The sequence below is a fragment of the Bison bison genome, unplaced genomic scaffold (genome assembly GCF_000754665.1).
Source record: "Bison bison bison isolate TAMUID 2011002044 unplaced genomic scaffold, Bison_UMD1.0 scf7180017862219, whole genome shotgun sequence".
Classification (NCBI taxonomy): Eukaryota; Metazoa; Chordata; class Mammalia; order Artiodactyla; family Bovidae; genus Bison; species Bison bison.
Genome location: NW_011492791.1, coordinates 43,688 through 70,225, shown reverse-complemented (window position 1 = coordinate 70,225; position 26,538 = coordinate 43,688). Strand labels below are relative to the sequence as shown.

At 37.5% G+C, this 26,538-nt stretch overlaps 1 pseudogene; it reads right to left on the bottom strand.

Moving 5' to 3' along the window:
* Nucleotides 1-2,280: 2,280 nt before the first annotated feature.
* On the bottom strand, nt 2,281-24,451 carry LOC104983327 (annotated as a pseudogene).
* Between the last annotated feature and the right edge of the window lie 2,087 nt (nt 24,452-26,538).

Below are 26,538 nucleotides of genomic sequence, written 5' to 3'. Positions count from 1 at the left end.
CCTAACTGTATTTACTGATGGCTCTTCTAATGGAATAGCTAGTTTGATTATATAGGACAATACTGCCGCCTGGCGTACTAATTATAAGTCTGCTCAAAAAGTAAAACTATTTGCCGTTTTTCAGGCTCTATTACAAATTTCTGCTCCGTTTAATTTATATTCTGACAGTCTATACATCATAAGAGCTTTAAACACTATTGAGACTGTTCCATTTATTGGTACCCTAAATTCTACTATCCAAACTCGTTTTCGTGATATACATTTAATTTGCTCCAAAGTTAATAAATGCTATTTTGGTCATATTCGTGCTCACTCTGGACTTCCTGGACCTTTAACACAAGACAATGCTTTGGCTGACAAAGCTACACGTATGATATTTCCTTCATTGGAACAAATGGCAAAAACTTCCCACAGCTTACACCATCAAAACAGTAATAGCTTAAGACTTCAATTTGATATTACCCAAGAAGCTGCCAGACAGATTGTTAAACAATGTCAAACATGTCCTCAATTTTTTAACGTCCCCCATTATAGAGTTAATCCTCAAAAATTGTTGCCAAACGATATATGGCAAATAGATGTTACCCATATTCCTAAATTTGGTAAACAAAAATTTGTTCATGTTACTATTGACACCTTCTCCAGTTTTTTACATGCCTCTCTACAATCCAGAAAAGCTAACAAACATTGTATAGCTCATTACATTAAATGTTTTGCTGTTATGGAAACCCCTAAGACCATAAAAACAGACAATGGTCCAGGATACATTGAAAAAAAATTTCAACTATTTTGTACACAATTGTCTATCTCACATAAAACAGGTATCCCTTATAATCCTCAAGGTCAAGGAATTATTAAATGGGCACATCAAACTCTCAAACATCAATTACAAAAACTAAAGAAGGGGGAATTGTATCCCAATACCCCCTCCAACTCTCTAAACCATGCTTTACTTGTTCTAAATTTTTTACAATTGAATATAAGTGGCCATTCAACAGCACAGCGATTTTGGAACTTTGATGCACAAACAATAAGACCTAAAGTCTTTTAGAAAGATCCACTTGTGGGAAAAATGGTATGGACCAGATCCTGTACTAGTCTGGGGACAAGGGCATGTTTGTGTTTTCCCACAGGATGCTGAAGCACCGCACTGGCTGCCAGAAAGGTTGGTACGCACGGCGGAGATGATCTCTAGTAAACCAGATGAGGAGATTGACGATTCAAGAACATGATGAATTACCATCTCAGCAACAACTTCAGACATTGATGCGAGAGGCACAAAATCATGTTGCTGTACAGGGTGATTCGATATCACCTTTAAGCTTCCTGATAACCTTATTAATTATCTTAAATCAGATTAATACTGCAAATTCTGAAAAATATTCAAATGCTTACTGGGCTTATTTTCCTGACCCTCCCCTTCTCCAACCGGTGGGCTGGGAGGGTCAGTCCATAACTGTTTTATTTCTTGCACCTTGTTTAATTAAAAAACTGATTGATAATCTATGGATGATAAAGGCTTCCATCTATTAAAATGCTCTGCGGTTAAAAGAACATAAGCGTGTGCCTATATAAAAAGAAAGGGGGAGATGAGGGGAGCTGCCCGTGAGAACGGGGTCCTTTGTCTGAAGGACACAGCTCTGGGAGCTGCCTCAGTCCTTGAGGGCTTGCTTGCAAACATAGCTCTCTGTCCCGCCACCCCAGAGATTAGGCGCTTATTTACTGCAGACACCTGGAGTTCTGTGCAAACTTCTCATGCACAGAGAAATGTTATCTGGTATAAGAAATAATAACAGGGTGCCATTCCCATGCTCTCAAGATTTCTTGTGACTGTTTGTAAGATGTATAGGTCAACCAAGAAAAAATGTCAACTGTCTTGTCTTTCTCACGCTCTCCTGTATAAATATAAGATGCTGAATAAAGTCGGTGTCAGACCGCTCCCCTTTGTGGAGACGTGTCTGAACCTCTCGACCCCATCTTTGTTGTAGTCTCTTGCTGTAGTTTCCTTTCTCAGCCCCGCCGTGCATGTTCTCGGGACCTGATTGACTTTGCTGGCTGGCACCGGCATTTTCTAAAACCAGCTTGAACATCTGGAAGTTCACGGTTCATGTATTGGTGAAGTCTGGCTTGGAGAATTTTGAGCATTACTTGACTAGCGTGTGAGATGAGTGCAATTGTTCATAGTATCACATTATTTTTGGTACTATGACATTTAGAAAAGAACTTTATTTATAGTTGATCTCATCACAATAGATTTAGTATTTGTTATTAGTTTCACTTTCACACTGTTGAAGAGATGGCGGCATACTTAAGTTTCTGAGATGTTTTGACTCCTAAAAGGTCAGACCTAGCATTCAGATTCGGGCTTTTAGACACCAGGGAATCTATGATCTTTAATTGAAGAGCTGTGTCATGGTAAAAACTGCATCTTGCCAAGACAGGACGGTGTGAATTCAAAGACATTAATGACAGGTTTTGAGGATATGTAACACTGAAATGTTCAAATAGTAGGTAAATATGTTCAAAGAAAAGACAAAGAAAAACTTTAGAGAACAGTGGATTAAGTCAACCCTGTATCTCTGTGATTCACCAAAATATATACTGTATTTCCTTTCCATGGTTGTGTTTAAATGGCATACACACACACACACACACGCACACACATAGACTTCTTCACAGGTGGCCCTACTGGTAAAGAATATGCCTGCCAATTCAGGAGATGGAGGAAATACAGATTCGATTACTTGGTCAGGAAGATCCACTGGAATAGGAAATGACAACCCACTCTAGTACTCTTGCCAGGACAGTTCCATGCACAGAGCAGCCTGGTTGGCTACTTTCTATTGGGTCACAAAGAGTTAGACAGAACTGAGTGCCTGAGCGTGTGCACACACACACACACACACACACAAACACATTAATATATACTAAAATTTTATGCAAATTACAATCTCAAAACCATTTTCTGTGAAATTGAAACTGCAAAATTATCATTACGCTTATCTGAAATTATATATCCATATCTGTATATCTATATCTGTCTAGCTATCTATATCATAGTTATCTGTTGTATATGTTAATCTTCATTTATAAATTGACCTCTCAAGGTTAGTGTAGTTGAGACTAGAACTCAAGTCTTTAGCAAGAGAGATGATATGCAAATGCTTATGATTTTATTATTACTCTTTTGTGTGTTCAATATTTTAGAAGACTTCACATTTTGCAATACTGTCCTTATTTAATTGACAAATAAGCTACAGGAAGACCACACACAGTTCAAGTCCATCCTTTGATTACAAGGCATGTGTTCTTTTCCAAGCTAGGCTGTATTGCCTAGTGTGTCATCATATTATAAACTATACCTTATCCAGTGGTGACCAACTAACCTGAGATCTGCCCAGTATAGCTGCATAGGATCCTTGCTACTGGAAAATGATCTATGATGCTTCAATTATTTTATGTATATTAATTTAGAATATATGATACACCTGGGATTCTATTCTTGAGTTATACCTTTTTTAGATACTTTGAAAAAATATAACAAGGTCTCATAGGCTTTAAAAAATGGAGTTCACTTAAAAATTAGTCTTCAGAGATCAGACCAGATGCCAGGCCACGTTAAATCAGTGACTCAGGTAAACTTAGGATTTGGTATTATTCTCCTCAATAAAGACAATTTGAAAAAACAATAAAGACAATTTGTTAAATGTATAAATATGGAGTAGTTTTATTAATTCATTCATTAATTTAAAATTGTTTTTATTGAAGTATACTTGATTTATGGAACAGTTTTATAAAGCTTCCCTTGTGGCTCAACTGGTAAAGAATCTGCCCGCAATGCAGGAGACCTAGGTTCAATCCCTGGGTTGGGAACATCCCCTGGAGAAGGGAAGGCTATCCACTCCAGAATTCTGGCCTGGAGAATTCCATGGACTGTATAGTCCATGGGGCCTCAAAGAGTTGGACACGACTGAGTGACCCTCACTTTCACTTTTTACTAATCAATGGAAAGTTTAAAGATAAAACTGATCTTTGTGAGAGTATTAAATAACTATGAGAAATCCCTCTACATTATGTTTTGAGGCTTCCCTGTAGCTCAGATAGTAAAGCATCTGCTTGTAGTGTGGGAGACCTGGGTTCAATCCCTGGGTTGGGAAGATCCCCTGGAGAAGGAAATGACTACTCACTCCAGTACTCTTATCTGAAAAATTCCATGGACTGAGGAGCCTGATATGCTACAGTCCTTGAGGTCACAAAGAGTTGGACTTGAGTGAGCGACTTCACTTTCACTTCACTTGATAATGTTATATTTTTCTGAAATACTAGCAAATCAGGGAAAGAAGTGCAATGTGCATCTTTGCTGTTCATATGGGATATGGTTAATGGAACTGGAGAATCCGGACCCAGGGATTTTGAAGTGGTGGAAAGGTGAAACCTTTGTCCTATATCTAGTTACATATCCAGATAATGGTTTGTTATGCAATTATTCATTTGAGAAATTAAAAAAAAAAGTGGTATAAATTCTTATGGAACAAAGAATTATTTTTTAATATAATTTCATTTGAAAATGAGAGAATTGGCAAAAATTCTAATGGACACTTTTATATCTGAAATCTCATTCTAATTGAAAATCTTTAGAAAATTTTATTACACAATGAACAGACATGTAGAAATCCAGTATTAAGAATAGGCATTTTGGTAGCTTAAGAGAAAAAAATCAGACTGTGAGGAAAATTCCATTTTTATTCATTCAAGTTACTTTCTTCATTTCATGAACATAAAAGCCTGGTTTCTATTCATGATAACTTTTTTCAGGGCATCTTTCACCTACTTATTCCTAAGGCTGTAGATTAAAGGGTTCAACATGGGAAAGATCACTGTATACAAGACAGAGGCCAAATTATCTGTGTCAATGGAATGATTAGAACTTGATTGTAAGTATATAAAGATGAGGGTCCCATAGAACATGGTGACTGCCAGCATGTGGGAACCACAGGTGGAAAAAGCCTTGCATCTGCCTTCAGTGGAGTGTATCTTCAGGATGGCAGAAATAATGTACATGTAGGAGACAAAGACAACCAGAAGGGAAAAAATGAACATGAGGCCAGCACAGGCAAAAATCCATAGCTACTTGGAGTGAGTGTCTGAGCAAGTGAGCCTGAGAAGAGGCATGTCATCACAATAGAAAGAAATGATTGATGATATTGGAATGGCAGTAGGAGAGGCAAAAGGTGAGGATGGTATGAAATAGACCAACCAGGAATCTGTAGTTATAGGGGCCAGCTACAAGCTGAATGCAGATGCCTGGGGACATTACAACCATATAAAGGAGAGGGTTACAAATGGCCACATACCAGTCGTAGGCCATGGAAGCCAGTAGCAAACACTTGGCAGTCATGAAGGCCAGTCATGGGCCATGTGAAGCCCAGCTGGCACCACATCCATTGAAAGAGATAACATTTTGTTTGTACAAAAAATTCCCCAGCATTTTGGGTGTAATGACAGAAGAATAACAGAAATCAACAAAAGCCAAGTTATTAAGAAAGAAGTACATTGGTGTGTTGAGCCTTGAATCTGTTCTGATGACTAAGATCAGACCTAGGTTGCCTGCTATTGTGAAGAAGTAGATGGATAAGAACAGGACAAAGAGGGGCATCTTCAACTCCTGAGGATCTGTGAGGCCCACAGGAACAAATTCTGTTACCTGGATGCAATTTATCTGGATTATGTGTCTTTAGTATGTCTGGATGAAGAGACGATAATGAAATCCAACTTAATTAAATTCAAGTCTTATTATCCTTTAAAGCAATTGGTATTATCAACATGGAAATGATAACAGTAAAAGTGCTACCATCTTTGAGTCTGGCAATGGGATAAAGAGTAAATTGAGATATTTTATAGTCCAGGCATATTTCTCTCCCCCAAATCAAATGCATTTTATGAAATTAACAGCTGTAGATAGGATTCAGCCCACATTGAATCTGTGCTCAAAGCTAATATGTTATTTGGAGAAGGCAATGGCAACCCACTCTAGTACTCTTGCCTGAAAAATCCCATGGAAGGAGGAGCCTGGTAGGCTTCACTCCATGGAGTCGCGAAGAGTCAGACACGACTGAGCGACTTCACTTTCACTTTTCACTTTCACGCATTGGAGGAGGAAATGGCAACCCACTCCAGTGTTCTTGCCTGGAGAATCCCAGGGACAGCAGAACCTGGTGGGCTGCTGTCTATGGGATCTCACAGAGTCGAACACGACTGAAATGACTTAGCAGCAGCATTATGTTATTTAAAATTTAACGTTATTTTTTCAAAACATTAAAGCCATTGCTTTTATTAAAAATATTCTAACATTAATAATATAAAAGAAAATGAACCCCCTGCAGTGACATCATTCTGACAGACTTGCATATATAATACAAACTCCACATTCAGCAGTGCTGACAGAGCAATGAACAGCATGCTCTAGCCATCTATTCTATAATCACTACTTATTGCAGAGAGGCCACCGTGGATTGCTCCATAATCTTTACAAATCTGTTAATGATGCAAATGCTGAAAATGGGCAACTTTATGAGACTATAACCCACATCATGGGTTGTTATTTTTTTAAATATAATATAATATAATATAATTTTTTTTTTGGCTGCTCTGGACTTCCTCAGTGCACTCAGGCATTCTCAGCTTTCAGTGACCAGGGCTACTCCTCTGTGTGGCACCCAGGCTTCTCATTTTGCTGGCTTTCCTTGTTGCAGAGCACAGGCTCAGTAGTTGTGTCACATGGGCTTAGTTGTCCCACAGCATGTGGGCTCTTCCTGGACCAGGTATCAAACAGGTCCAGGAATGTCCCCTGCATTGGCAGGTGAATTCTTAACCACTTAAATATGAGAGAAGTCCTACTTTGCTTCTTATATGCCCATTTTATATGCAGGGAAGAGACACTGAGAGACAAAGCAACTGAAGTATGCTCAGACAACCTGTCTGTAGCACAGGGGGTTTCAAACTTGTGTTTTTTTGATGCAGGAGCTCACACACTATTATGTAACTAACAAGGACCTACCTTATAATGCAGGGTAGTCTACGCAATACTCCAAAATGGCCTATATAGAAAAGAATCTACAAAAGATTGAATATATGTATATGTATAACAGCGGAAATTACAATATTGTAAATCAATAAAAATTATACTCCAATAAAAATTAAAGAGTAAATGCAAAATTTCTATTTGATTTCACTTATTCTATCTATAAGAAAAAAAGTACAATGGAGTCTCAGTAATGAACAGTTGATTTTCTAATAAGAGACAACTGTTGAAAAGTGCCATTTCATTGAGATTTATGCCAAGCACAGCACAGCAGGAAGAACCCTGAATGAAACTGGGAGATCTTTATCTGAATGCTCTGTCACCCTCAAAATACATTAATTTTAGCACATCAAAAATTCAATTTGTTACTCATTTTCCTAATTTAAAGTGGTGCCTATTTTATCAAAATCAAAAATATTTTTTAAGTGTGCATGTGTGGGTGTTTCTACAACTTTCTATGGGAAGAGGATAATTTTTGATGGTATTGATCATTACATGAAGTGAGTCAGCAGAGTGTTTAAAAGCCTAGTTAGTGGTCCCACAGATAGATAAATTCCACTTTGAAATAGTTAAGCAAGTATTTGATTGGAAGTTTTGTTTACTATTTCCAAGACATCGGCTAAGACTTCACTGTTTAGCAGTTAGAAAGTGCTTCAGTATGCCATTGTATTTTATCTTAAAGGTAGAGCATGCATATATTTGACAATATATTTGAAATTATATTATATATTATCTTTTATGATCTATCCCATGATAGTTTATATCCATATTCCACTCACATCTCTTATGTTGCAGTCAACACACAGAATAATTATTTTTCAACCCTCAATTACAGTATGACTTTCCATTTTCCCCTACTTCTCATGTGTTTTATCCTATGCTTATCTCTACCAGGTGAATGATAATTAAACAGTTGGAAGAAAAGCTTCTATTTATTCTTCAAAGCCTATCAAAACTCAACCTTTCCTAAAAAGAGACTTCTTTAAATTCCAGTTCCTCTGTTACTTACCCGTTTTCATTTTTGTGTTCTGGAAACGTTTTATACATCATATTTACATATCATTTATGATTTCCATCTGTTTCCATATTTCTTCTTTTGATAGATTGTCAACTCCAGGGGTGGGAGCCATGAATTTTTAATTCATTTCTTAATATAGCCCCTTCTACATTCTTGGTGATAATGAATTAAATATTAATTTTTGTCATACTATTTCAATTTATGCCCCAATTCATAATTCATACTTTTATTTGTATCAAATATATTAAGAGTCACAATGATGATTTAATTTTAATGTGCTCATCTCTCATTCTGGGTAAAATGACTAGATTTGCTAAAATGGAAAAGAGACTTTTGACATAGTTTATAATCTAATCAGTTAAGTGCCTAACTTGTCTAAATGTTTGAATAGATTCTATCTCAGAGATTTCAAGTTTTTTTCACTCCTACCTACTAAAAATGCATTTTATATAATACCACATGTCTACAAAACTGAAATAAGATTAGAGGGAATATTATTTTCCCTTGTTTTGAAAATGTCATCCAAAATATTTTATTCTAAAATATATTCTATTCCAATTCATTTTAAAACTGTTCATCTGTATCCCAATTTTTAAATATACTCTTTTAAACTATACCTGGGCAGATTGTGTTCCTATTTCTTCTCCAAATAAGTCTAGGCAGCAGCAAACTGAAAGGTTTTGTCACTGACATATCCTAAGGGATCTTTCATACTTAGAGCATGATGCAAGTAAAATAATCAGAAAGCTTAGAGCCCACACCCCAAAGGGATCCCAAGGCAGGCTGGAGATCAATTAGCATTATTATTCATTTTGAAGAACTTCAGGTCTACAATTTTGCCTATGATATTATTGCCCTAAGATTTTCTGGTTTTTAAATTGCTCTTAATTATTTGTTGTTTTAATTGTTATGTGGTTGTTTTTGTTCAACAAAAGGATTTAAATCTATCCTTGGAAGAAAGATAAAAAAAATTACCTTGTGAACTTTATAACTACATCTCTTTCAAAGAAATAAATATATAGCTCCCCCAAGAATCTATTTCTGAACATCATTGCCCTATTCTTTGAAATGTTCATGAAGAGTTCATTTCCTCTTTAGGTTGTCTCTGTCCATCATTACTTGATTTCCTTGGTGACCTAGTCTAAAGAGCACTCTCCCAGAGAGCTTTCTTAGTTCTTCTGTGTCTACAACAATGTTGTACAGATAAAAGATGGCTTTAAAATTTATTTGGAAACAATGTGTCTGCTATAAATTGAATTATATCCTCCCCAAATTCATAGATGGAGGCCCCAAATCCAGTGTGATGATATTTGCAGATGGTCCTTAGGGAAGTAGTGTTAGATGCAATACTGAGAATGGAATCCTCATGATAGAATCAGTGGCTTTATAAGGAGAGACACTAGCTTGCTCTCTCTCTATTTACATATAAACACACACAAACATCACACTGTCATACACACACAGAAGAGCCTATGTGAGCACAGTTAGATAGCAGCCACACACAATCCAGGAAGAGAGTTCCTACAAAGAGCCAAATTGGTCAAGACCTTGATCTTTGACTTACCAGTCTCCAAAATTATGAGAAAATGACTTTCTATTATGAAAAAACCACTGATTTTTTTTTATAGTATTTTGCTATGGTAGCTTGAATGGACAAAGACAGCATGTTTATGGAAACAGTAATTTTCTACAATGGAAAAGTTTTTGTTAGGTTGGTGGAAGGGAGTGATGAGGGAGAAAGAAATTATGGAATTATCTTTATTTTTCCAATATAGTGCAATTTCTGTTACCTTCTCAGTAATATACAGTGTCCAGCATTTAAGTGAGGATGCACCACATACTTTAATTATATCTTTCAGAGGTTTTGAATAGATAGGAGGTGAAAAACAAAACTTCAGTTATACATAGTGAACCTAAAAGACATAGATGAGAGGAACAGTAAGACATTTGATGCAAACCGTGATGTCCAAAGCAAGAAAAAGTTTGCATCCCTAAAGATTCTGGATTAATGATGGATACCCTCAGATAACCATTATATCTACTACTGTGGGCAGGAATCACTTAGAAGAAATGGAGTAGCCATCATGGTCAACAAAAGAGTCCAAAATGCAGTACTTGGATGCAATCTCAAAAATGACAGAATGATCTCTATTCGTTTCCCAGGTAAACCATTCAATATCACAGTAATCCAAGTCTATGCCCCAACAAGTAACGCTGAAGAAGCTGAAGTTGAACGGTTCTATGAAGACCTACAAGACCTTTTAGAAATAACACCCAAAAAAGATGTCCTTTTCATTATAGGGGACTGGAATGCAAAAGTAGGAAGTCAAGAAACTCCTGGGGTAACAGGCAAATTTGGCCTTGGAATACGGAATGAAGCAGGGCAAAGGCTAATAGAGTTTTGCCAAGAGAACACACTGGTTATAACAAACACCCGCTTCCAACAACACAAGAGAAGACTCTACACTTCGACATCACCAGATGGTGAACACCGAAATCAGACTGATTATATTCTTTGCAGCCAAAGATGGAGAAGCTCTATACAGTCAACAAAAACAAGACCAGGAGCTGACTGTGGCTCGGACCATGAACTCCCTATTGCCAAATTCAGACTTCAATTGAAGAAAGTAGGGAAAACCACTAGACCATTCAGGCATGACCTATATCAAATCCCTTATGATTATACACTGGAAGTGAGAAATAGATTTAAGGGACTAGATCTGATAGACAGAGTGCCTGAAGAACTATGGAATGAGGTTCATGACATTGTACAGGAGTCAGGGATCAAGACCATCTATCCCCATGTAAAAGAAATGCAAAAATGCCAAATGGCTGTCTGGGGAGGCTTTAGAAATAGCTGTGAAAAGAAGAGAAGTGAAAAGCAAAGGAGAAAAGGAAAGATATAAGCATCTGAATGCAGAGTTTCAAAGAATGGCAAGACGAGATAAGAAAGCCTTCCTCAGCGATCAATGCAAAGAAAGAGGAAAACAACATAATGGGAAAGACTAGAGATCTCTTCAAGAAAATTAGAGATACAAAGACAACATTTCATGAAAAGATGGGCTCAATAAAGGACAGAAATGGTATGGCCCTAACAGAAGCAGAAGATATTAAGACGAGGTGGCAAGAATGCACAGAAGATTTTCATGACCAAGATAATCACGACGGTGTGATCACTCACCTACAGCTAGACATCCTGGAATGTGAAGTCAAGTGGGCCTTAGAAAGCATCACTACGAACAAAGCTAGTGGAGGTGATGGAATTCCAGTGGAGCTCTTTCAAATCCTGAAAGATGATGCTGTGAAAGTGCTGCACTCAATATGCCAGCAAATTTGGAAGACTCAGCAGTGGCCACAGGACTGGAAAAGGTCCATTTTCATTCCAATCCCAAAGTAAGACAATGCCAAAGAATGCTCAAACTACCGCACAATTGCACTCATCTCACACGCTAGTCAAGTAATGCTCAAAATTCTCCAAGCCAGGCTTCACCAATACGTGAACCGTGAACTTCCAGATGTTCAAGCTCATTTTGGAAAAGGCAGAAGAACCAGAGATCAAATTTCCAACATCCACTGGATCATCGAAAAAGGAAGAAAGTGCTAGAAAATAATCTATTTCTGCTTTATTGACTATGCCAAAGCCTTTGACTGTGTGAATCACAGTAAACTGTGGAAAATTCTGAAAGAGATGGGAATACCAGACCACCTGACCTGACTCTTGAGAAATCTATATGCACGTCAGGAAGCAACAGTAGAACTCCACATAGAACAACAGACTGGTTCCAAATAGGAAAATGAGTTTTTCAAGGCTGTATATTGTCACCCTGCTTAGTCCAGCTCCAGCAACCAGGGATTCAACCTGAAAAGATGGACGGTGTTGGAGATGAGAAATGAGACAACCTCTCCGTTTTCTGTGGACTGCCTGTTTATTTCAAGTTCAAGATTATCTTTTATACTTTTACAAAAACATTAGGCCAGAGGTTTGACATTTTCAGTTCCCCCTCTCCCAGATTTATTATCTCCATAAATTGTTGCTCTTCAAAGAGAGTTCCTGCTTCAGTGATTCTCTCAGAATCAGCCTTATCATCTATTATCTACCTCCTCTAACGTATCCTGTAGTTAACTTGTGGTTACATTGTAACTCATGCTACATTCCTCAGTTTACTACTTATCTTCTTAAATCCTGTTTGCCCCTAACATCCTGAGCTCACTATTTCTTAAAAAGGCTTCTAGCTATAGTGTCTCTAAAAATTCCTAACTTCTATAAGCTATACAAAATATGATAACTTTACAACATTCCTTAAATCTTTAACTTCTAACTATTTTAATTATTTCTATGCCCTAAATTCAGTAAACTCCTTTCCCATAAACATTTTCCTCACAAATAGGCTTCAGATAGCAATCTCTCCTATGGCCTCGAGCTGCAGCCTATGTGCTCATTCTGGAACACTCTTTTGTAAAAGTCCTTAAACAAATGTCAATGATTAACTTTATGAATTATTCTCTGAGCACAGCTACAGAAGGCTTTGTGCCTTCCCATGCTCCTCTCAAGAACAATAAGCACCTTAATATTCCTTTTCAGTCAACTCAGCCGAGGAGAGGAAAAGACAAGTCAGAATTACAAGGCCTAACTCCTTAATCCCAGGTCTGTGCCTGTGGAATGAGAAGAGGGGGCTGGGGGCTGTGTCTCCATTTTGTCAGTAATGCCTAACACGGCTCCCGACATATATGCAGAGTACATCATGAGAAATGCTTGGCTGGAAGAAGCACAAGCTGGACTCAAGATTGCCAGGAGAAATATCAATAACCTCAGATATGCCGATGACACCACCCTTATGGTAGAAAGTGAAGAGGAACTAAAAAGTCTCTTGATGAAAGTGAAAGAGGAGAGTGAAAAAGTTGGCTTAAGCTCAACATTCAGAAAACTAAGATCATGGCATCTGGTCCCATCACTTCATGGGAAATAGATGGGGAAACAGTGGAAACAGTGGCTGACTTTATTTTGGGGGCCCCCAAATGATTGCAGACGGTGATTGCAGCCATGAAATTAAAAGGCTCTTACTCCTTGGAAGGAAAGTTATGACCAACCTAGATAGCATATTCAAAAGCAGAGACGTTACTTTACCAACAAAGGTCTGTCTAGCAAGGCTATGGTTTTTCCAGTGGTCATGTATGGATGTGAGAATTGGACTGTGACAAATGCTGAGCGCCAGAGAATTGATGCTTTTGAACTGTAGTTTTGGAGAAGACTCTTGAGGGTCCCTTGGCCTGCAAGGATATCCAACCAGTCCATTCTTAAGGAGATTAGTCCTGGATGTTTTTTGGAATGACTGATGCTGAAGTGAAACTCCAATACTTTGACCACCTCGTGCGAACAGTTGACTCATTGGAAAAGACCCTGATGCTGGGAAGGACTGGGGGCAGGAGGAGAAGGGGACGACAGAGGATGAGATGGCTGGATGGCATCACCGACTCAATGGACATGAGTTTGAGTGAACTCCGGGAGTTGGTGATGGACAGGGAGGCCTGGCATGCTGTGATTCATGGAGTCGCAAAGAGTTGGACACGACTGAGCGACTGAACTGAGCTGAACTAAACTGAACCAGATTGTTGTGCATATAGTTTGTGAGGACACATATTAGTCTGCTTTGTATATTGCACGGTAAAATTTACCATGTAGTTCTCTATGAAATCAATTTCCAGGAATAACTATGAGCTTTAATATAATGACTACAGTGGAGTGGCAGTGTTAGTATCTAACATTGTTTGTACATGATACATTAAAATAGTCGTTCAGCAAGCAGGAAAAGCAGCAAATCCTTGCATTTCAAAGCTTGACATAATTACAATTTGTCAGCATCAATCAGGATTATATGAATTATGCTTAGTAAATTACATAATTATTCTGTAACTATGCCATACTTAATTTTACTTTAAATGACAAACATAATACAGTTGTTCTGGTTTCATTTATGTTTTATTGTAAAATGGCTTGGCTTCTACTTCGTATAGGGATGACGGAAAATTAACTAAGTAGAAATCTTCTGTATAAATCCCTCATAAAAATACATTAGGTTGAATTCAAATGACAATAAAGAGAGGTTATTAACCACAGCTTGTTAGTACTGGGTTTTTATAATGCTATTTCAACATTAGTTTTATATATATATCAACAAAGACTCTTCCCAGGAGAAGGTTTATCTTTATCTTTCCATTTCTTAAACTTTAGGAGAAAGAGTTCAGTTCAGTTGATCAAAGTTTTGGGGAGGAGAGAGTATTTGACTAGGAGGTACATTAAGGGAATTTTTAAGGTGAAGGAACTGTTTTGCTTGTTATCAGGGCTTCCCTGGTGGCTCAGAGGTTAAAGTGTCTGCCTGCAATGCGGGACACCTGGGTTCTATTCCTGGGTCAGGAAGATCCCCTGGAGAAGGAAAAGGCAACCCACTCCAGTATTCTTGCCTGGAGAATCCCATGGATGGAGGAGCCTGGGGGGCTACAGTCCACGGAGTTGCAAAGAGTCGGACACGACTGAGCAACTTCACTAGAGGGTTGTTACTTGACTCTATACAATTGTCATAAATTCATAGAACTTTATATTGCAAAGATTAAATGACATATATAAATTTATAAAAAGTTAATGAGATTGTCAGCCAATGCCAGGAAGAAATGCACACAAATGTATTTGGCTGTATTATGAATGTATGACATAATCACACTCAAGAAGGGGGATTTATTGTCATGAGTAACTATGGAAAATAGCACTTTGATTAGACACTGTAAAATTACAGGCAAAAGGAACTGAATATACACTTTGCATTCTGGTTTATAAATCTGTTTCTCATGGTGGTTCAAGTTAATTTTGAAAGTGCTATACTGGAGTTGAACAAGTAATTAAATGGCTTTTAAGTAGTAGAACTAGGTGTCTTACTGTTGGACAAAAACTTGATAAATAAGCTTGCAAATGAGATAAGCATGCGGTCATTAAAACTTTTGAGTAGTATGTAACCTGAGATATTTTTAGAATAGTTGAATAAAGCTTTAGCCTTGCTTTCAGTGCATTCCACAATCAGATACATCCATTCAGTTCAGTTCAGTTCAGTCACTCAATCGTGTCCGACTCTTTGCGACCCCATGAATCACAGCACGCCAGGCCTCCCTGTCCATCACCAACTCCCAGAGTTCACTCAAACTCATGTCCATCGAGTCAGTGATGCCGACAGCCATCTCATCCTCTGTCTTCCCCTTTTCCTCCTGCCCCCAATCCCTCCCAGCATGAGTCTTTTCCAATGAGTCAACTCTTCACATGAGGTGGCCAAAGTACTGGAGTTTCAGCTTTAGCATCATTCCCTCCAAAGAAATCCCAGGGCTGATCTCCTTCAGAATGGACTGGTTGGATCTCCTTGCAGTCCATATCATTTTTTTCTATTCATATCACCTTGGAACAAGCTTTTTGAACTCTAAATTTTCATCTCAGTCTTTCTGTTTACCTATTGATATTCAAAAGTATCAGTTGAACTAAGAGTAAACGATCTAGAAAATAACCATTTTATTCTTAGATGTTATTTTCTCTCTAAGATGCTACACAGATTCTGAATTATCAAACCAGGAATCTAGTCCAATCCAAGGAGTGAGGTTGAGAAATAAAGGAAATACTAAAGGTTGTTGAGCCAGTTCATTCCTCTTTCCTAGATAGTATTTTCTGCTGTTGCTCTGGGCTTCTGTGATTTCTCAGGTGGTAAATAATCTGCCTGCAATGCAGGAGACTCAGATTTGATCCCTGGAAGATCCCCTGGAGAAGGAAATTGCTGTTTCTGTACTGAGTCCCACTCTGCTTTCAGGCTCCTTCCTCACGCACAGATAAGGACTAGGTGTTGCCTGGTCTGTTATCTTGGGTTTCATTGTACAAATAGACACACATTGGATTAAGCAAAGAAATTCAGATTTCTGGTAACAGTCCTACAATTCTGAAGTCTTCAGCTGTGTTAGGATTATTCTAATGCTTACTGAGGGTATCTCCATTTTCAGTGTCAATTATTATCTCCTTAAATCCCAGATTTTTTACCTTGCCCGTTCTTTTTTAAAATTTGATTTTAATGTTCTGTTTTAAGAATATATAGCATGAAATATGTCCCATTAAGTGATTTTTAGGTCATTTGTACAGTATTGTTAATTACAGGTACTAAATTGTATAGTGGATCTCTATATCTTATTCATGTTACATAAATGAAACTATATTTGTTGATTAGCAATTCCCCATGTGACCCAACTTACAACCGGTTTTTATCCAAAAGAACTGCTATCAGTATCTTAAATAGATAAGGATACACTGCTGATTCTTACTTGGCAAAAAGTTGTCTCCAGTCATTTTTTAATATCTTGGTGCAACATTTTATATCCTTCCATTGAGGACCAATCCTTAGAGTAGACAGGATAGAAAAAGCATGTAGTGGGATGACTGATTTTTCAACCTTCAGTCCTGGTGATAGCAGTTAGGAGTTATGTGGAGTTCATGACTTTCTCATAACTCTTAATAAATCATTATACTTATTTGCCAGTCTACTCACTAAGCTTGTAAAATGTTTTCTGGGAAACAAATAAGTGCTAAGAAATGAGTAAGAGAAACAAATAACTAAAACTTTTCCAAGTTAATGCATGGGAGTTATTTTCATAGAGAAGAATATGCATATCCATATATTAAAATTACTTTTGGGCTTCCCTGGTGGTTGACCTGGTAAAGAATTAACCTGCAATATGGGAGACCTGGGTTCAATCCTTGGGTTAGGAAGATGACCTGGAGAAGGGAACAGCTACCCACTCCGTTAAACCCACAGTATTACGGCCTGGAGAATTCCATGGACTGTATAGTCCATGGGGTCACAAAGAGTCAGACGTGAATGAGAGACTTTCATTTCACTTCACTTCAGAGCCAATTGTAAAATAAATAAAATTATTTTAGGTATATACAATATTTCATGAATAATGCATAATTTAAATTATTATTTTTCAAATATTATATTGGGTATATTTATTTATAAAAAAACAAATATTATATACAACATATGAAAAATTATCTGTTATTGATCTCAAATTTAAATGCCACTGCACAGCCTGTATTTTATCTGGAAATCCTAACATAAATGGATTCTCTTAGATTAAATTGGTGATGATTATTTTCCGGTACTTGTAACTTCTGCACTTGCAATATCCAAGTACCACTTTTGACTGTCACAAATTGAAGGATATATGACATGTAGTCAAGTGATAGGATTAATGCCTTAAAACTACCATCCTATTCCAGGGAAACCAGTGAATAAAGGAAATAATGACATTTTTGTGGTGTAAAGAATTCAAAGTGTCCTTAGTCAGAATCTAAGAATCAATGGAAATTACCAACACCCAAGTTGTTACCAAAATCAATAATTTTTATATACTCACCTTTATGAAGAATCAGATTTTCTGCTCTTATGTTCTTCTGATATTTCCTTGGGTAGGGAGAATATATGCTTTTTATCTTTCTTTGTAATGTCCCTGAGGAAGTAATATGGAATTTAAATCATCTAAGGGATTTAAAAAATAATTGCCTGTGATGCTTGCTAATTCTCCAGAATATTTTGCATATTCTCTAGGGGAAAAAATTGTAAGGAATAATTCAAGGGAAAAAAAGAAAGCAGCATAAATGATCTGTAGAGTTTCACGGACACCTACATGCCATAAAGTACTTACTCACAGAATCAGTGATTTAAATAACAATAAAACATTACAGTATGAGTTCCCTCGCAGCAAAACTGCAACAGTTCCAAAAGTCATGATAAAACTGTAAATGAATCACCTTCACTGCATAGAGTTTTTTTTTCCCTAAATTTGTTTTTCCAATAAAATAAGTAGTAGGCCCTAGGTTAAAAATATATCATTTGACCCTATATAGATATAGGTAATTACTATATAGTAATATAGATATTACTATCTCCATATCCAGAGGACACCAAGCTAAGACAAACTATATCACTTGATCAAAAACATGTAATTGAAGATTAGAAGGTTTGAAATTAAAACGTCATCTTTGAGTGATATACATACATTGACCTTTAATATGACAAACACATAATTCTTGCAGTACAATGTATTATGATAATAATAGTCTATCGTAGTGTTTTCTGAGTTATCTCATCATTCTTGCATAATGTTCAGCACAAATTCATAGACATTAAAATCTAACAGCAGATAATATATTCCCTCTCATAACATTTACCCATGATCTCTTCCTCTATTACTTCCTCAAGTAGAATTGAGGGGAATTCATATATAGGTAAGGATGGATCTAAAATGTAAAATAGGATATGTTTTAGTAAATGTGCCATTTGTACCTGATACCTAAATCAAGATATAGAAAATTATCAACAACAAAAAGGCTCCTGATATTTTAAATGCATCCAAAATATCTCTACACCCTAGGCTACTCGCATTATAATGCCCTGAACAACATCCTCCCACTTCCATTTACTGCTACTATAAGCTTATTTTCCCTGTTTCTGAATTTCATATAAGTGGGATCACACAATAAACAGTCTCAAATAAACTGTATTTCACTCAGCATAGTGATATTGAAATTTATCTGTGTTGTATTTATACAAATACATAATAACTGACTGCATGCATATATCCCATCTTTAACCAGTCTCTTATTGATGGATATTTGAAGTTTGGCTTGTTTTAATCAAGCTGGCTTTAGAAAAGGCAGAGGAACCAGAGATCAAATTGCCAACATCTGCTGGATCATTGAAAAAGCAAGAGAGTTCCAGAAAAACATCTAATTCTGCTTTATTGACCATGCCAAAACCTTTGACTGTGTGGGTCACAATAAACTGTGGAAGATTCTGAAAGAAATGGGAATACCAGACCACCTGACCTGCCTCTTGAGAAACCTCTATGCAGGTCAGGAAGCAACAGTTAGAAATGGACATGGAACAACAGACTGGTTCCAAACAGGAAAAGGAGTACGTCAGGCTGTATATTGTCACCCTGCTTATTCAACTTATATGCAGAGTACATCGTGAGAAATGCTGGGTTGGAGGAAGCATAAGATGGAATCAAGATTGCCAGGAGAAATATCAATAACCTCAGATATGCCGATGACACCACCCTTTATGGCAGAAAGTGGAGAAGAACTAAAGTGCCTCTTGATAAAAGTGAAAGAGGAGAGTGAAAAAGTTGGCTTAACGCTCAACTTTCAGAAAACTAAGATCATGGCATCTGTTCTCATCACTTCATGGCAAATAGATGGGGAAACAGTGGAAATAGTGGCTGACTTTATTTTTGGGGGCTTCAAAATCACTGCAGACGGTGATTGCAGCCATGAAATTGAAAGATGCTTACTCCTGGAAGGAAAATTATGAACAACCTAGACAGCATATTAAAAAATGGAGACATTACTTTGCCAATGAAAGTCCGACTAGTCAAGGCTATGGTTTTTCCAGTAGTCATGTATGGATGTGATAGTTGGACTATAAAGAAAGCTGAGAACTGAAGAATTGATGCTCTTGAACTGTGGTATTGGAGAAGACTCTTGAGAATCCCTTGGACTGTAAGGAGATGCAACCAGTCCATCCTAAAGGAGATCAGTCCTGGGTGTTCATTGAAAGGACTGATGTTGAAGCTGAAACTCCAATACTTTGGCCACCTGATGAGAAGAGCTGATTTGAAAAGACTTTGATGCTGGGAAAGACTAAAGACAGGAAGAGAAGGGGAAAACAGAGGATGAGATGACTGGATGGCATCACCGATTCAATGGACATGAGTTTGGGTAAACTACGGGAGTTGGTGATGGACAGGGAGGCCTGGTGCGCTGCTGTTCATGGGGTCACAAAGAGTCGGACAACACTAAGTGACTGAACTGAACTGAATAAGTCTAGTATAAACACTCTTATGTAACTGTATGTGTTTATATATGTGGGGCTTCCTAGTGGGTAAAGAGCCCGCCTGCCAATCAAGGAGACATAAGAGATGAGATGCAGTTTCCATCCCTGAGTTGGAAAGATCCTCTGGAAGAGGGCATGGCAACCAACTCCAGTATTCTTCCCTGGTGAATTCCATGGACAGAGGAGTCCATAGTGTCGCAAAGAGTCAGGTGCAACTAAAGTGACTTAGCATGCATGTTTATAGATGTATTAATTTCCCTAGTAATAGGTCTATGAAGGAAATTGCTGGAACATAGATAATTATATATTTAACTTTATAACAAACTGCAGATTTCTAAACTAACTCTTGCATTTTCATTACCTAAATCCATGTAAGAGAATTCATACTTTCCCCACATATTTTTCAATATTTGAAGTAAAAAAAAAGATTTATTTATTGAAACTGGGATAAAAATAATCTCTTTGTCAGTTTATTTTCATTTACTTGATGATTAATAGCAGTGAACACTTTTCTACATACTTGTTCATTCATATATCTCCGTCTTAAATGTCTAAATTTTGTTCATTTCAATTGAGATTTTTCTTTTCATTGGTTTTTAGAATTTTTATGTGCGATAGATAAAATTATTCTTTCAAATTTTATTCAAGAAGTTTTATATTTGATTTTTCTGTTTAGCACTTTGACCCATGATCTTGCAGTTTTACAAAAAAGAGTTTTGCTACAGTGAAGAAGGCAGAACAGTCTCTCCCAGCAAAGAGTTCCATGTGTACAAAACAGTTTGTGATGAAGAAGATGAAGTGGGTAGGAGAAGACATAAAGCTGAAAAAATCCCAACCTAAGGTACACAGACTAACACTGAAAGACTGAGAAGGGATCAGGATAACACAGATTCACTCTCGTTTGTCACTTCAATGATTACACCAATTTTCTTGAAAACATTGATGTTCAGGGGACATGGAGTCTATGTTGGACACAGGGACATCATACTGTGAGGGTTTCTAAATATTGTTATAATCTTAAAAGATTTGATTATATTTGTTCTTTTCCTTTTATTTTAGAAAAAGTTAACAAAGTTTGTGTCAAACTATAAACCCTGTCTCATTGGTGGTTACATAAATATTTCTTTGTATTTTTAGCCTTGTCTTGGATTCCCAGGTGGCCTCGTGGTAAAGGATCCACCTGAAGGAGACACAGGAGACATGGGTTTTATCCCTGGGTCAGGAAAATCTACTGGAGGAAGAATAGCAACCCATTTGAATATTCTTGCCTGGAAAATTCAATGAACAGAAGAGCCTGGTGGGCTACAGTCCGTGGGGTCTCAAAGTGTCAGACATGACTGAGCATATGCACACACACACACACAGACACACACACACACACACACACACAGCCTTTCCTGGGATACTAAATCTCCACACCTAAATGCCTCAAGACCAGTGAATTGCACAGATTTTGTACAAATAATATGGATCTGATTTTCACTAGCTGTGTTCCCAATTCATCCCCAAAATTTCTGTGGCAGTTGTCTCAATTTTTTCCATTTTTATATTAGAAAAAAGGGCTTGTATTAAAGATTTCTGTTTGAAAGCTGTAGACTAGGACCTTTTCTAAAAACAGAAATTGTACAATGGGAAAATAACCCATTCATTTATCTTCTAATGTTGTTCAGACTATATGCCACACAATGGCAGCCTGTCTTCACCATCTCTTCAGTGACCTATAGAGTTTTAACATTGCATCACTAATTTGTCAGAAATATCTGCTGGGGTCCAGCCCCGGCTGATCCAGGGTATTCAAAGGAGAGACGGCGTAGGCAAAGATCAGGAAACAATTGCTTAATTAAACGTTAATTAAGGATATAAAGAGTAATAGAATGAGGATAGCTCAGTGAGGAAATTCAGTGGAGAAAAGAGGCTGAATAATTCAGCCAGAAGGTAAGAGAAAGAATGACATGGTGAGACCAAGTTTCAGTGAACAAGGCCCCGCGCTTTATTTTCCAAAGTAGTTTTTATACCTTAAGTTATGCATAGAGCATAATGGGGGAAGGGGTAGAGTCATGCAGCAAGCCAGGCTTTCTTCCTGCAAACTTATCATATGCAAAAGCTTAGGTGATTTGCATCATCTTCTGGCCCGGAGGCCTGTTAACATTTTAAGACCCTTTCTTCAGAAAACTTATTTTTCTCTAAAGGTGATTGGTCAGGAGCCACCCTCCAAAAGCATTAGATAAAGTTGCATTCCTACAGAGCAAAGGTGTGGTGGGCTATAACAAGAAAAAGAATTAACTCAAGGGTCCCAGGCTACAAACATTAAAGCTACTACTTACACCAATTATATTAATCAATACACTGCCAGGGACACAGCAGGTAAGGGATACGGAAACTTAGCAGCAAACATTGGCCCAACAAGTGAAAATCCCTTCACCAATACAATTTCTAATCAATCTTTTAACTACTCAAAAGAATCTGTGTTTAGACAGTTTAGAACATCTGCCTCTCACAGTTGGGAGGCTCTGAACAATCACATGTGGCCGAAAAACTTATTCAGGCAGGCTAGAGGATTTCCAAAGGAGTTTGTAGGTTAAATACTGTCACACCCAGGAATTATTAACTAGAGCTGTAAGCTAACTCATTTTTTCAGAGAGAGGTAGTGGGGGACAGCCCCCCGTAAAGTCAGAGGTGTAGGTGAAAGCACAAAGCAGAAAGTAGGCAGACTCTGGTTTTGGGTGTGAATGCTCGAGAATTTCCAGGGGGACTCCTGAAGCTCGATCCCGCCTTGCGTATGCCGAGCCTCCTTCCTTATGACCTTTGTCATGGGCGGAGTTCCTTACGCTGGCTCCCGGCAGTGATAGAATTCCAGTTGAGCTATTCCAGATCCTGAAAGATGATGCTGTGGAAAGTGCTGCACGCAATATGCAATATGCACTCAATATGCAATATGCCGGCTCCCGGCAAATATCCTCAAGGGAGCCTTCACGTCCTTGTTCCTCAGGCTGTAGATCATGGGATTCAGCATGGGGATCACCAATGTGCAAAACATGGAGGCCATTTTATCAGTATCCAGTGAATGGTTATTTTGAGGCTGCAAATACATGAAAAACAGAATTCCATAGAAGACTGACACAGCTGTCATATGTGAAGCACATGTGGAAAAGGCTCTTTTCCTTTCTCTGATGAATGTATCCTTAGAATGGACAAAATGATGTTGAAATAAGATGATACAACTACAGTTATGGAAAACATCAGGCTTGTAGATGCAGATATGAATACTAATATTTCTGGTAATGAAGTATCATAGCAAGACAATGCTAACAGGGGGACAGTAAAAATTATCGATCACATAGGAAGAACAATAAGACACAGAAAATACACAACATGAAACTACAACAGCTATAGAAAAGCTATAGAGGTACGTGAGGGAAAGAAGAAGACGGCAGGTCCGCCGAGATACCACCATCGTGTAAAGCAGGGGATGACAAATGGCTGCATAGTGGTCATAGGCCATCACAGCTAAAATGAAATTTCAGCTACAATGAAAACCAAGTGTTGTGGTCTTTTACAGACTGGGACCTGGGGGCTGGAGTCAACAAAAAGAAAGAGAGAAAGAAAGAGCAATATCCTTCGGGTTATGTGGAAAGCCAATAAAGCCCATACACAGGGCTTGTACCACTCACGAAGGCACAGGGCCTCAAGGAGGTCTTGAAAGCCTGGGCAAGAAAGTGAGCTCAGTAGGCTTCCACACTCCGAAGAACTAGCCAGAGACAGAAAGAAGGACACAGGGGACCCAAGTCTCTAGTGGAACAAGGGTATTTTATTAGCAGAAATGCATGCTTATATATCTTTAGTAAAATGATTACTAAACCATGAAATTCTACCAGTTGCAACAAAATGGATAGTCTATTAAGTACAAGGTCGCTGAAGAGAGTCACTGAAGGGAGTCACTGAAAGGAATCCAAGCAGGTGCTCTTTCCCATTATCTCAGTCCTGAGAACTGTGTGCAGCTCTACTCATTCCTGTATTACAGGAATTGATAAGGAACAGAGAGTCCTTCAGAAATGGCACACAAAGGAAGAAAATGCAACATATTGGATCCCTTAAAGTTGAACATCCCCTGATAATCAAGAACCCTCCTAGTTGGGTGGCACATTCTTAGAAGGAGGTGGTACAGGTATGCATGTTTTTACTAAAAATTGATGAACACTTTAGGGGCAATGACAGTTGAATTTCCAGGATTGATGATAGCCAAGTGCCTGAGGAAGAAATACATGGGGGTCTGAAGTCGGGAGTCCATACTGATGAGGGTGATGATGCTTGGGTTCCCTGTCACAGTCAATCCATAGGTGACCAGGAAGACAAAAAGAGTGGGATCTGGAGGTTTGGACATTCTGAGACTCCTTTGAGGATAAACTCAGTTACTTGGGTAAAATTTAAATTAGCCATGTATGAGTTTGGAAAGTCATCTATATGGAAGAAAAAGAGACTTGGTTAGAAATTAAGGAACTATTTTCTAAGACTGTCAGTAGATGGCAAAAGCATCCCTTGGATGAGATTTCCTCAAATAATTTATTGAACTCATGTTTCTAGGTCTATTAAATCAAATTTGAAATCATCTATTAAAGAGAATATTTAAGTGTGGCAAATTAAACAGATGATCCAACATTATGAATATTTCGAAGATCCAATTCATTGAATTTTTTCATGGATATCTTATTAGCTTGAAAATATTTAAAGCCATGACTCATATCATGGCATCATATTAATATCTTCTGCACTGAGTGTGAGAAACTCTTGAGTAATTGTATGCTTCCAAATAATTCAATGTTCCTTGTGATCTTTAATTTGAAAATATTTGCTTATTCTGAATAATGCATGATCTAGTAATTTTTAAATATTATTTAGTTGCTAAATCATGTCCAACTCTTTTTGTGTGTGTGTGTGTGTGTGTGACCCCATGGACTGTAGATTGTCAGGCTCCTCTGTCCCTGTCATTTTCCAGGCAAGAATACTAGACTGGGTTGCTATTCCCTCCTCCAGAGGATCTTCCTGACCCATAGATCAAACCAATGTCTCCTGCATTGGCAGGTGGATTCTTCACCACTCTAACACTGATCCAATCACTATTCTGCTCTTTTTTCTTTATTCCATCGTTGTATTAACATTTATTCAGTGTAGACTGAAATTGTGAATTCTGTCATTTTTACACTTTTGATAATTTTTATTACTGTAATAATGCTAAACATTTTATTTTCCTAAGGTTTCTCTGAAAATTACATTGAATATAGTTGCCAAAGAATCAGCATGGAATTATAATATAATATTTTCCTAGAAATATCTGCTTGAAGGATGGCTTCCTGTTACTAACTAAGCCAATTATAGTCCCTTCTAACTTTTAATTGATTTCAGTAATGGTCTGTGGCCTTAAATATTCTGTCACAGTCTCTTATATGAAAATGTAAACTTTAGATTCAGAGAATCAACACTACTTCATCATTTAATATAAGCTCTACCCTTTAACAAAAAGTTAATTATGTATATGTATAAAATAATAATAATAATAAAATGGACAGGATGATACTTTTGGGAATGGTGGATATGTTTACAGCATAGATTTTTGGTAACTGTATCACTAATATATACTTATCTTCAAATTCATCAAGTTTTATACATTAACCATGTACAGCTCTTTTATGTCAATCATAACTCGGTAAAGTAATTTTTAAAAGATATGTATCATAAATGTCTGACCAGTAAAAGGCCAGAGTTATTGATATCTCTTCTCCTAAAGAAGATTTTAAAAAGGTCTGCAATGAAATAAAAAATGAAGCAGTGATATAAAAACAATTGAAGAATTAAGGCAGTAATAACACTAAACAGTTTTGAGTATTTGATATTAGTCATTTCTGACTCCAAATCTTTCTTCCTCTTAATTACTTTGAGTCATACTAGAAGGCTGAGGGTCCAAGAATTGACACTTTCATACTGTGGTGCTGGAGAAGATTTGTTAGAGTCCCTTGGACAGCAAGGAGATCAAACCAGTCAGTCTTAAAGGAAATCAACTCTGAATATTCATTGGAAGGCCTGATGCTGGAACTCCAATACTTTGGACAACTGATGCAAAGAGCTGACTCATTGGTAGAAAACCTGATTCTGGGAAAGATTGAGGGAAGGAGGAGGTGGGGAGGTGACAGAGGATGAGATTGTTGGATGGCATCACTGACTCAATGGACATGAGTTTAAGCAAATTCTGGGAGATAGTGAAGGAGAGGGAAGCCTGGCATGCTGCAGTTCATGGGGTCACAAAGAGCTGGACACAACTTAGTGACTGAACAACAACAATATAATCTTATTTGTTTCCTACTTGTTCCAAGAGATATTAAAGTTTCAGTTACTTTATTTTCCCCTTACCTCTGGACCTACTATTCCAATAATGAGAAAGAAACAAAGGGCTAGAATAAAACACATAAACAAGATAAGTAAATTACCATAAGTAAATTACACAAAAATGATGCATCAAGATGACTTAGGAG